The 13,338-nt window shown below is 41.4% G+C and overlaps 1 protein-coding gene and 1 long non-coding RNA gene across 3 annotated transcripts in view; one reads left to right on the top strand and one right to left on the bottom strand.

Moving 5' to 3' along the window:
* The window catches only part of LOC141102825 (uncharacterized), a 67,479-nt gene extending 54,668 nt beyond the window's left edge, over positions 1-12,811 (bottom strand). Inside the window, exon 1 of one of the 2 annotated variants that reach the window (XR_012235207.1) lies at positions 12,627-12,811. This is a non-coding gene — a long non-coding RNA (uncharacterized lncRNA). The remainder of the gene's footprint in view (positions 1-12,626) is intronic. The other variant, XR_012235204.1, reaches the window with a different exon arrangement.
* LOC141102822 (solute carrier family 26 member 6-like) overlaps positions 12,780-13,338 on the top strand; it is a 92,068-nt gene continuing 91,509 nt past the window's right edge. The window contains exon 1 of the mRNA XM_073591846.1: positions 12,780-12,961. The gene's annotated coding sequence lies outside the window, so the exon portion shown is untranslated. The remainder of the gene's footprint in view (positions 12,962-13,338) is intronic.

Genomic DNA, 13,338 nt, shown 5'->3' on the forward strand with positions numbered 1-13,338 from the left:
GGACTCACTGGTCCCTAATGCTCATCTCTAACATTGAATCACCACACTGGAATTTATTTTGAATGTTAAACTCTCTGAACCCTTGGCCCCTGAAGAAGGTATTGGAACACCTTATACCGGAAACGCGTCGGGCATTCATTTTGTATGCTATTCTACACATTATGGTTATTTTGTCTTATGTAGGACATGTAGTGCATCCTTATCATATATGGTATCTCTTGTATTTTAATCTATTATATTAAAAGTACTATAGAAGGGACGGACTGCACCTAAATGAGGAGGGTGCAGATCTGCTGGGAATGAAGATGGCCAAAAAGTTAGAGGGGTTTTTAAACTAGGCGATGGGGGGGAGGGTCCAGAGACAGTGATAGCCAGCGCGGAAGATATTCCAGAGGGTAGTATTGGGGGCATTAGTGGTAGATTAACCAAAGCACAAAAACGCAAGGTGAGTATAGTAGCAAGTCCATGTTGTAATCTTGAAACACCCAATACGAGGACAATATGCGACCGGTCTAAACTATGTGGCATGTTCACCAATGCCAGGAGCCTGGCGGACAAGATGGGTGAACTAGAGATACTGTTGTACAAGGAGGATTTGGATTTTGTGGGAATTTCAGAGACCTGGTTCAACAGCTCTCATGATTGGCTGGCAAACATTCAAGGGTATACCCTATACCGCAAGGATAGAGAGGGTAAAAAAGGGGGAGGGGTATGCCTATATATCAAGAATAATGTACAAGTGAATGTGAGAGATGACATCACTGAGGGGGCTAGGGAGGAGGTGGAATCTTTATGGGTAGAGCTCCAAAGGGATGAAGCTAAGGGGAAAATAATACTGGGAGTATGCTATAGGCCCCCTAACCTGAGGGAGGAAGTGGAGACGGATCTCCTATCACAAATTGGATTAGCAGCAAGGATGGGAAGTGTTATCATAATGGGGGATTTTAATTATCCAGACATAGACTGGGCGGAGGGAACCGCGCATTCATTTAAGGCTCGCCAGTTCCTTAATGTCTTGCAGGACAATTTTATGGGTCAGATGGTAGACGCACCAACTAGAAATAAAACATTACTAGATCTACTGATTACCAACAACACAGACCTGATAACAGATGTGGAAATACGGGGCAATTTAGGTAACAGCGATCACAGGTCAATTAGTTTCAGTATAAATCACACAAATAGGAGACATGAAGGGAACACAAAGACACTGAATTTCAAAAGAGCCAACTTCCCTAAACTACAAACCTTGCTAAAAGGCATAAATTGGGATAAAATATTAGGAACAAAGAATACAGAGGAGAGATGGGTTTGCTTTAAGAGCATATTAAATAAGGGCATTAGCCAATGTATCCCATTGGGTAATAAACTTAAAAGAGCGAACAAACATCCTGGATGGCTTAACTCCAATGTAAAAATGCATATAAAAGCAAAGGAGAAGGCCTTCAAAAAATACAAGGTTGAGGGATCATCCACAGCATTCACAATTTATAAAGAATGCAATAAGAAATGTAAGGGTGCAATTAGGATGGCTAAGATAGAACATGAAAGACACATAGCGGAGGAGAGCAAAAAAAATCCCAAGAAATTTTTAAGTATGTGAACAGTAAAAAAGGGAGGACAGACCATATTGGCCCCATAAAGAATGAGGAAGGACATCTGGTTACAAAGGATGGGGAGATGGCAGAGGTATTGAATTTATTCTTCTCCTCAGTCTTCACGAGTGAATCGGGGGGCTTCAGTAACCAAAACTGCAGTGTTTATCCTCATGACACAACACAGGAAGCACCTACATGGTTAACAGAGGACGGAATTAAAATTAGACTTGAGAAACTTAACATTAATAAATCACCGGGACCAGATGGCTTGCATCCGAGGGTACTTAGGGAACTCAGTCAGGTGATTGCCAGACCGTTGTTCCTAATTTTTACAGACAGTCTATTGACTGGAATGGTACCAGCTGATTGGAGAAAAGCCAATGTAGCACCAATATTTAAAAAGGGCCCAAAAAACATCCCTGGGAATTACAGACCAGTTAGCCTAACATCAATAGTATGTAAACTCTTGGAGGGGATGATAAGGGACTATATACAAGATTTTAGTAATAAGAATGATATCATTAGCGGTAATCAGCATGGATTCATGAAGAATCGTTCTTGCCAAACCAATCTATTAACCTTCTATGAGGAGGTGAGTTGCCATCTAGATAAAGGAAGGCCCGTAGACGTGGTGTATCTGGATTTTGCAAAAGCATTTGACACAGTTCCCCATAAACGTTTACTGTACAAAATAAGGTGCGTTAGCATGGACCATAGGGTGAGTACATGGATTGAAAACTGGCTACAAGGGCGTGTTCAGAGGGTGGTGATAAATGGGGAGTACTCAGAATGGTCAGGGGTGGGTAGTGGGGTCCCCCAGGGTTCTGTGCTGGGACCAATCCTATTTAATTTGTTCATAAACGACCTGGAGGATGGGATAAACAGTTCCATCTCTGTATTTGCAGACGATACTAAGCTAAGCAGGGCAATAACTTCTCCGCAGGATGTGGAAATCTTGCAAAAAGACCTGAACAAATTAATGGGGTGGGCGACTACATGGCAAATGAGGTTCAATGTAGAAAAATGTAAAATAATGGATTTGGGTGTCAAAAATATGAATGCAATCTATACACTGGGGGAAGAACCTCTGGGGGAATCTAGGATGGAAAAGGACTTGGGGGTCCTAGTGGATGACAGGCTCAGCAATGGCATGCAATGCCAAGCTGCTGCTAATAAAGCAAACAGAATATTGGCATGCATTAAAAGGGGGATCAACTGCAGAGATAAAACGATAATTCTCCCGCTCTACAAGACTCTGGTCCGGCCGCACCTGGAGTATGCTGTCCAGTTCTGGGCACCAGTCCTCAGGAGGGACGTACTGGGAATGGAGCGAGTACAAAGAAGGGCAACAAAGCTAATAAAGGGTCTGGAGGATCTTAGTTATGAGGAAAGGTTGCGAGCACTGAACTTATTCTCTCTGGAGAAGAGACGCTTGAGAGGGATATGATTTCAATTTACAAATACTGTACTGGTGAACCCACAATAGGGATAAAACTTTTTCACAGAAGAGAGTTTAATAAGACTCGTGGCCACTCATTACAATTAGAAGAAAAGAGGTTTAACCTTAAACTACGTAGAGGGTTCTTTACTGTAAGAGCGGCAAGGATGTGGAATTCCCTTCCACAGGCGGTGGTCTCAGCGGGGAGCATTGATAGCTTCAAGAAACTATTAGATAATCACCTGAATGACCGCAATATACAGGGATATGTAATGTAATACTGACACATAATCACACACATAGGTTGGACTTGATGGACTTGTGTCTTTTTTCAACCTCACCTACTATGTAACTATATGTAACTATATGTAAAGAACATTTTTTACACATTATTTTTTTGAGTCGGTGGTCCATTTAAAGTCCCAACAAGGGGGGTCACCATTTCTAGTTCTATTAAAAGGGATGGGACCACCATGCTCTATGAGATGATGGGAGCCTCTATTCCGTTTATGCTTGTACCTGTCAGCCTTGCAATGCTTCATGGGACTTGTAGTTTCACAACAGCTGGAGGGCCGCTAGTTTGAGACCCCTGATCTAGAGGCAATGTTGCATTATGACCACTAGATAATGCTGACTATCATAGGAAATGAGTATGCAACTTGGTGCCATCTAGTGGTCACATTGCAGTATTCCCACAAGCCCCCCCCCCCCCCCCCTATTTGCACAGAACAAATTTTCAGTTTGCCTTTACAAACCCAGATATTACCTTCATTAGCAGCAGTGATGTCATCACTGTGCTGCACATAGCAGGCTCCACCCACTACAGGCTGCCTGCAGAAAACTACAGGGGGGGGCGGAGACAAGACCAGTCACCCTGCACAAGGAGAGAGAGCAGCAGTGAGCGGTCTTTATTTCAGGAAGTTTCAGACTGGATTACTGCACAGATCTGGAAGAAATACACAAAGCACACCGAGGTTCAAGAAGAACACACAGGACTAGGGTTGCCACCTGTCTGGGTTTCACCTGAACAGTCCGGGTTTTGAATCATGTGTCCGGGTTTCAGTCCACCTAAAACCTGGACATGTTATTCAGACAGGAATGTGGCTCGAAACAGGCCTGACTATGTGCGCAGCATTACTATTCCCTTTGGAGTGCTAAAAAGGTGTCCCAGGTCTGTTACAATCCTATAGTGTATATTAAAATAAAAAAATATGTCTGTGCGCCACTAAAGTGTTCGGGTTTGGCTTGAAGAAAAAGTGGCAACCCCACACATGACTGATATTTAGATGATGACTGTTTATCTCAGAGTTCAGCTTTGATATTCAGCACCAAGTGGTAGATCACAGGGACAGATGCTGAGGATGTCCAGCAGAGAAGATATTATAGACGTCCTACTGGATCATATAATGGACAATGACGGTGTTACATCAATGAGGTCATAGTAAGAAGAGCTGGTTATGTGATAATTTGCACGGATTGGAGGAGAGGGGAAGATGCTAAATGTTACAATGTAACCACAGGGGGGGGGGGGGGTGGTCTTGTGATCTCCTCGCCAGAGGCGTATCTAGTGAAAATGGCTCCTATGGCAAGCACTGAAACTGCGCCCCTTTCAAAACCTTTGCAAGCCAATCTTTCAGATAAAAAGTAGAAGATACCGCGCTAAGTGAACATACAAAGCAAAAATAAAAAAAACAAAAAAACAAGAACACAGCAGCAGCTCAAAATGGGATACACATATAAGCAAATGGAATTAGAAAAAGGAGCTGCGCTACAAATATCACACAATAAAATGCAACTAATGCACACGTGTATTGAAACACCAAAAGAGTTTTAGGATCAGTCCATGAATATAAACATATGTGCTCTTCATATGACTCGCGACAACACCACAAAACATGTCTTCCTCCACCACATAGATTGTGTGCTTACCAGAGGCAAGCTTAATATGAGCTTGCAGCTATTAACCCCACCAGGGCCTTGTTCCAAAGGGATGATGGTGACAGCTCTCGGGTACTTAGTGCGGCAGGAACATACAACAAACGATCACAGGGATTCGGTCATTCAATGGTCTCAATCGGAATTAGGCATGTGCATTTCGTTTCGTTCCGAATCGAAATTCGGACGAATTTTTCATTATTCCAAAAGTAAAGAATTTAAACGAATCCGAAAAAAAAACGAACGAATTCGAAAACATATTCGAATCGAATGCGAAAACGTATTCGAAAACATATTCGAATCGAATTCGAAAACATATTCGAATCGAATTCGAAAACATACTCGAATTCGAAAAAAATAGAAAATGTTTTTCTAAAAAAAACAATAAGATAGAATATAAAATAATAAAGCAATAGAATATATATATATATTTTTTTTTTTTTTATTATTCTCTTCTATTGTTTTTTTATGCTTTTCTTTTCTATTATTTTATATTTTATAATAGTCTTTTCAATTCAAATTCATTCTATACGAAATTCAAACTTCAGAAACCATGTACCGAAATTCGAATTTCGTATAGAATGAATTCGAATTGAAAAGACTATTACAGAATATATATATATATATATATATATATATATATATATATATATATATATATATATATATATATATATATATATATATATATATATATTATATATTCTGTAATAGTCTTTTCAATTCTAATTCATTCTATACGAAATTCGAATTTCGGTACATGGTTTCTGAAGTTTGAATTTCGTATAGAATGAATTCAAATTTGAATAGAAAAGATAGAAAACAGAATAGAAGAAAATATAATATATATATTATATTTTCTTCTATTCTGTTTTCTATCTTTCCTATTCAAATTCGAATTCATTTTATAAGAAATTCAAATTTCGGAAGATGGTTTTATATATATATATATATATATATATATATATATATATATATATATATATATATATATATATATATGTGTGTGTGTGTGTATGTGTATAATATATATATATATATATATATATATATATATATATATATATATATATATATATATATATATATATAACCATATATATAGTTTACTTTTTCAAATTCAGTTATTGTTTTTTTCAAATGCGGTAGAATTTTTTCAAATTTTATAGTTTTTTTCGAATGTGGTAGAAATTGTTCAAATTTGACAGTTTTTTTTGAATGTGGTAGAATTTTTTCGAATTTGATATTTTTTTCGAATGTAGTAAAATTTTTTTTGAATTTGATAGTTTTTTTTGAATGTGGTAGAATTTTTTCGAATTTGACAGTTTTTTTCGAATGTGGTAGAATTTTTTCGAATTTGACAGTTTTTTTCGAATGTGGTAGAATTTTTTCGAATTTGATAGTTTTTTCGAATGTGTTAGAATTTTTTCGAATTTTATAGTTTTTTTCGAATGTGGTAGAAATTTTTCGAATTTGACAGTTTTTTTTCGAATGTGGTAGAATATTTTCGAATTTGATATTTTTTTCGAATGTGTTAGAATTTTTTCGAATTTGACAGTTTTTTTTCGAATGTGGTAGAATTTTTTCGAATTTGATATTTTTTTCGAATGTAGTAAAATTTTTTTTGAATTTGATAGTTTTTTTTGAATGTGGTAGAATTTTTTCGAATTTGACAGTTTTTTCGAATGTGGTAGAATTTTTTCGAATTTGACAGTTTTTTTCGAATGTGGTAGAATTTTTTCGAATTTGATAGTTTTTTTCGAATTTGTTAGAATTTTTTCGAATTTGATAGTTTTTTCGAATGTGGTAGAATTTTTTCGAATTTGACAGCTTTTTTCGAATGTGTTAGAATTTTTTCGAATTTGATAGTTTTTTTCGAATACGGTCGAATTTTTTCGAATGCGGTCGAATTTTTTCGAATTCGAATACGAAACGAAACAAATTCCGAAAACGAATGTAATGAATGCAACGAATTTAACTAAACGAATTTAGTTAAATAACGAATCGAAACGAAACTAAACTAAACGAATTTTTTCATCCTGCACATGTCTGATCGGAATCAGAAGAGAAACTCACCATAGTGTAAATCGTATGAAAAAGCATTTATTAAAATTAAAAGGTTACACTTACACAAGTATGCAGTAAACTTGCAAGCATAAAAACGAGCCGTCAAGCGAACACCCGTGCACTATGGTACACAGCGCGATGACGTCAGCACGTCACTCCTACATTTCCTTTAAACAGAGCCATCCATGCCCACCAGCCTGCCTCTGACACCTCCAATCCCCCCCCCCCCCAACATTCCTCCTACCATAGCATGGACACCGTTTCAACGCACTCAGACCGGCTGTGACCTCTCCACTGGAAGCTCTCCTCCCTTTTTTCCCCCCTTTTTGCCACAACCAACATGGCGCCCGGCGTAATCCTCTTTCTCTCCGGGCTGTCTGCAGCAACATACAGAAGTACATCTTCGCCAGCACACCATGGATCAGAAAACAAGGTTGTCCAAAGAAGGTTTTTTAATCGAAAATGGTCACATCACAAGGGGGGTGCAACGTTTCGGGGCCGCGCAGGACCCCTTCGTCAGGCAAGTGTCTGCAGCAACATGCCATGCACAGCATCTAGGGTTGTCCCGATACCACTTTTTTAGGACCGAGTGTGTTTTTTTTTTTTTTATTTACAATTTTTATTTTTTACAATAATTTTTTTTTATACTTTATTGCAATATGTGTGTGTTTTTTTTTTTTTTAATGAGCCCCGTTGGGGGGCTTTGGTGAGATATCAGGGGTCTTAACAGACCTCTGATATCTCCCTCCTGAGACAGAGAAAGAGACCAAGGATAGAGATTCCCCAGTCCCTTTCTCTGCAGCCTCAGCTGCACTGAGAATGAATGGAGAGAAGACAGCGGCTCCTCTCCATTCATAAACTGACACATCGTAATCACAGGAGATTACAATGTTTCAGTTATGTGAATGAACAGAGTCAGCTGACTCTGTCCATACACAAAGGAAGGAGGAGGAGGACGGCGGAACGGAGGGGGAGAATGGAGGGGGACAGAGAAGGAGAGGGGAACGGAGGGGACAACGGAGAGGCACAGCAGAACGGAGGGGACAGCGGAGAGGCACAGGGAAGGAGAGAGGAACAGAGGGGGACAGCGGAGAGACACAGAGAAGGAGAGGGGAACGGAGGGGACAGCGGAGAGACACAGAGAAGGAGAGAGGAACGGAGGGGGACAGAGGAAAGGAGGGGGCATGGAGGAGGATGCAGTGACTGTCAGCGGTGAGCGATCACCGCTGTATGTCACTAAAGCTGCTGAAAGCCGCTGGGGGAGAAGCTTGTAACTCCCCCACGCGCCGATCACAGCTGTCTTCCAGGTATCGGGAGAAGCATTGGGAGCATTTGCCCGAGTACAAGTACTTGGGCAAATGCTCGGGATCGGTGCCGATACCGATACTAGTATCGGTATCGGGACAACCCTAACAGCATCCCTATGCCAACAGGATATCTTCCTGTGCAACTTTATTGAGGTCACTGATGCATTGACAGAGGCTGCAGCCTGAGACAATAGTGCACCATGGGAGTTGTATCCTGGGGTGACACTTCTTGTGTATGTGATCGTCTAGGTACAGTATCTCACAAAAGTGAGTACACCCCTCACATTTTTGTAAATATTTTAACTTTTTATATGACAACACTGAAAAAATGACACTTTGCTACAATGTAAAGTAGTAAGTGTACAGCTTGTATAACAGTGTAAATTTGTCCCCTCAAAATAACTCACACAGCCATTAATGTCTAAACCGCTGGCAACAAAAGTGAGTACACCCCTAAGTGAAAATGTCCATATTGGGCCCAAAATGTCAATATTTTGTGTGGCCGACATTATTTTCCAGCACTGCCTTAACCCTCTTGGGCATGGAGTTCACCAGAGCTTCACAAGTTGCCACTGGAGTCCTCTTCCACTCCTCCATGACGACATCACGGAGCTGGTGGATGTTGGAGACCTTGTGCTCCTCCACCTTCTGTTTGAGGATGTCCCACAGATGATCAATAGAGTTTAGGTCTGGAGACATGCTTGGCCAGTCCATCACTTTTACCCTCAGCTTCTTTAGCAAGGCAGTGGTGGTCTTGGAGGTGTGTTTGGGGTCGTTATGTTGGAATACTGCCCTGTGGCCCAGTCTCTGAAGGGAGGGGATCATGCTCGGCTTCAGTATGTCACAGTACATGTTGGCATTCATGGTTCCCTCAATGAACTGTAGACCCCCCAGTGTCGGCAGCATTCATGCAGCCCCAGACCATGACACTCCCACCACCATGCTTGACTGTAGACAAATGAAACAAATAAATAATTCCGCTATTACAGGAAAGCAGTGCAAGTGATGGCTGCCAGCATGTAACAATGTGGTTAACAGTGTAGAAATGAATAAATACTAAACACATGCAGCACTAAAATAAATGATAGGGATGTGCATTTACATCCTATACATGTATAACATCATATATCATGAATAAATAACAAAAAAGTGTATTCATAACTTAAATCTTATATCAATATAAGCGGTGTGTGCAATCAGTGAACATTTCACATATAGCCAAAATTTAAGGAAAAAAATCCATTCATATGTGATAAACCATATAAACGTCCACAGAAACTGGAGGTTCGTGGGCATATGAGGTGCCACATTTAAAGTAGAGGCTGGAGCCAAATATGTATAAGATAACACTTTACACATGGATCTTCTAAAATTCCAACTCAAAGCTGTAAATGGCAGAAGTGAATATCCTTACCAGAGGGGATGGACACAGTCACCATACGGTGGAGTGTCAAGCGAGCTTGAGGGATCAAACGATCCCGGGGGTGTCAGGCTGGAGAAATCCTGGCGGAGAGTCCCATCCGGGGGCGACCGTAGATGTCCGATGGTGTATGGGTCCACGACCGATTAAGATGTCGCTCTCAGGTGGAATGAGTTTGCAGAAGGAAACAGCTAAAACTCAAAAGGGGTCCCATTCATGAAGGAAGGAAGGAACAAAAAAAATCTCCACATAGTGCATGAATCCGATAAAAAATTCTTTTATTAAAAAGCTAGAAAATTCTAAACAGCGCACTTGAATGGATAAAAAGTGATCACAAAAGAGATAAAATCGCGTGGTAACAGAGCACCTGGAGGCTTTAGCAACCCTTGACTGTAGGCAAGACACACTTGTCTTTGTACTCCTAACCTGGTTGCCGCCACACACGCCTGACACCATCTGAACCAAATAAGTTTATCTTGGTCTCATCAGACCACAAGACATGGTTCCAGTAATCCATGTCCTTAGTCTGCTTGTCTTCAGCAGACTGTTTGTGGGCTTTCTTGTGCATCATCTTTAGAAGAGGCTTCCTTCTGGGACGACAGCCAATTAGACCAATTTGATGCAGCGTCCGGTGTATGATCTGAGCACTGATAGGCTGACCCCCCCACCCCTTCAACAATGCTGGCAGCACTCATACGTCTATTTCCCAAAGACAATCTCTGGATATGATGCTGAGCACGTGCACTCAACTTCTTTGGTCGACCATGGCGAGGCCTGTTCTGAGTGGAACCTGTCCTCTTAAACCACTGTCTGGTCTTGGCCATCGTGCTGCAGCTCAGTTTAAGGGTCTTGGCAATCTTCTTATAGCCTAGGCCATCTTTATGTAGAGCAACAATTCTTTTTTTCAGATCCTCACAGAGTTCTTTGCCATGTTGAACTTCCAGTGACCAGAAAGAGAGTGAGAGCAATAACACCAAATTTAACACACCTTCTCCCCATTCACACCTGAGACCTTGTAACACTAACGAGTCACATGACACCGGGGAGGAAAAATGGCTCATTGGGCCCAATTTGGAAATTTTCACTTAGGGGTGTACTCACTTTTGTTGCCAGCGGTTTAGACATTAATGGCTGTGTGTTGAGTTATTTTGAGGGGACAGCAAATTTACACTGTTATACAAGCTGTACACTCACTACTTTACATTGTAGCAAAGTGTCATTTCTTCAGTGTTGTCACATGAAGATAGAATCAAATATTTACAAAAATGTGAGGGGTGTACTTACTTTTGTGAGATACCGTGTGTATCGTTTATTGCAGAAGACACGTTTCCTGTCTTTTGTGCAATCAATGCCTGTCTGCTCACACTGAGTTACAGTGGGGCTTTATTTTTGCTTTAAGAATTGGTAAACTGATATATTCCTTTCTTGTTTTGGGGTTCAGTACCACATTAACCACTTGCCCACTGGGCACTTAAACCCCCCTTCCTAACCAGACCAATTTTCAGCTTTCGGTGCTCTCACACTTTGAATGACAATTACTCAGTCCTGCAAAGCTGTACCCATGTGAAATTTTTGTCATTTTTTCCCCACAAATAGAGTTTTCTTTTGGTGGTATTTAATCACCACTGGGTTTTTTATTTTTTGCGTTATGAATCAAAAAAGACTGAAAATTCAGTAAAAAAAAAAATAAAAAAAAAAAAAATCTTTGTTTCTGTTAAAATTTATTGCAGAGTATTGGCGAGTATTGCACAGTGTTGCAAAGTATTGCAGATTATTGGCACTGAGCAGCGCTGTGGGCACTACACATCCAGCCCACAGCACTGCTGCAATCTCTCCCCTCACACTGTACCGATCAGTACAGAGAGGGGAGGGAGGAACCGGCGTCATGAACGTGACGCCGGTTTGTTTACAAGTGATCGCTCTGTCATTTGATGGAACGATCACGTGGTAAACGGCCGCTATCAGCGGCTATTTACCGTGATCCGTGATGCGCCTGGTCCTGAAACGGATGTTTCCAGGTGCGCGCCCCAGGGGGCTCACAGGAGCAACATTCTGGAAGGACGTCCACCCAGAAAAACCCGACTGCACTGTAGCCGTCTTTCGGCTACGGCCCGGTCGGCAAGTGGTTAAAGAGGAAGTAAAGCCTCTGGAAAAAAAAAAAAAACACCCTGCAAGACAAAGGCATAATGAGCTAGTATGCATAGCATACTAGCTCATTATTAATTACTTACCTGAGATCGAAACCCCCGCATTGCCCCTCGTTCTCCTCCTCCGACGCCACCATCTATCCCGGAGTGACTTCCGGGTATCGCGGCTCTGGCGCTGTGACTGGCCTGAGCCGCGATGACGTCGCTCCCGCAAACTGGTGACGCCACTAACGGCATGATCGCCGTTAGAAACGGCACGCTCAGTGCACATGCGCCACAGACATCGGTGCTGCTATTCCTGCAAATATCTCCTATACCTTTTAGGTTTGGGAGATATTTCTTGCCCCTACAGCTAAGCCTTAATCTAGGATTACCTGTAGGTTAAAGTGGCTGTAATGGGTTTCAAACCACTTTAAAGCAAACCACTGCACATCTTATACACAAACCAAAATGAAACCAGAAAGAAATACACACGGGGATAATAATAGTTTAATACTAATTAGAATAAAATAGGCAGCTCTAAAATAAATGCTCCGATTAACAATCCCAATAAAAACGTCTGGTGGGAGCTCGGCGCTTCAATAAGCATAGAAAAGAGCCCACAGAGCTGATATACCCCAGTGATGGAGGTGGATGTTCTACCTGCTAGTGTTTGTATTACCGGTGCACTACACACATATTGTCAGCCTCGGGTCACCATCTTCTCTCACTCACCTGTCTAAGGACAAAGAGTATTCAGAACCCCCCCGAATACACACAGATCGGTTCTGACTCTCTCTTTCTTCCAGTTGCCAGGTAACAAGTTCCGGCATCTCCTGCACGTGGATTGGTGCGGCTGTGTGTGCAACACCCAAAGCCGTCCCCAGTGTACTTTGTCACTGAAAGAACAGTTCCGGCTTTACCATTCACAGGATGTTCGGTGCTGACAAATGTGTTGAGCTTTTCATGTTGTGCCAGACATGCGGCCGGCGCCGTTCCCTGCCGGGGACAGATTGTAGCCGGGGGGAAGGACAGTGCGCTCAGTTCGGGGACTGCCTGCTCACCCTGTGGTAAGTGCCTTGCTGCCCAGCCGCTCAGGACCTAGGGTTGCCACCTCATCGCTTTAATTCCAAACACGTATATTAATTGCACAGGTTCTGTGGCTGATTAAGGTGGTAATTAACCCCTTGCCTACCGGGCACCTTCACCCCCCTTCCTGCCCAGGACATTTTTCAGCTTTCAGCGCTCTCACACTTTGAATGACAATTACGCGGTCGTGCTACGCTGTACCCAAAACAACTTATCATTTTTTTCACACAAATAGAGATTTCTTTTAGTGGTATTTAATCACTGCTGGGATTTTTATTTTTTACAAAAAAAAAAAAAAAAAAAGCAAAAATTTTGAAAAAAAAGTTTTTTACTTTTTTTTTGTCAGTAAATTTTGTAA

This window comes from Aquarana catesbeiana, linkage group LG07 (assembly GCF_042186555.1).
Source record: "Aquarana catesbeiana isolate 2022-GZ linkage group LG07, ASM4218655v1, whole genome shotgun sequence".
NCBI lineage: Eukaryota > Metazoa > Chordata > Amphibia > Anura > Ranidae > Aquarana > Aquarana catesbeiana.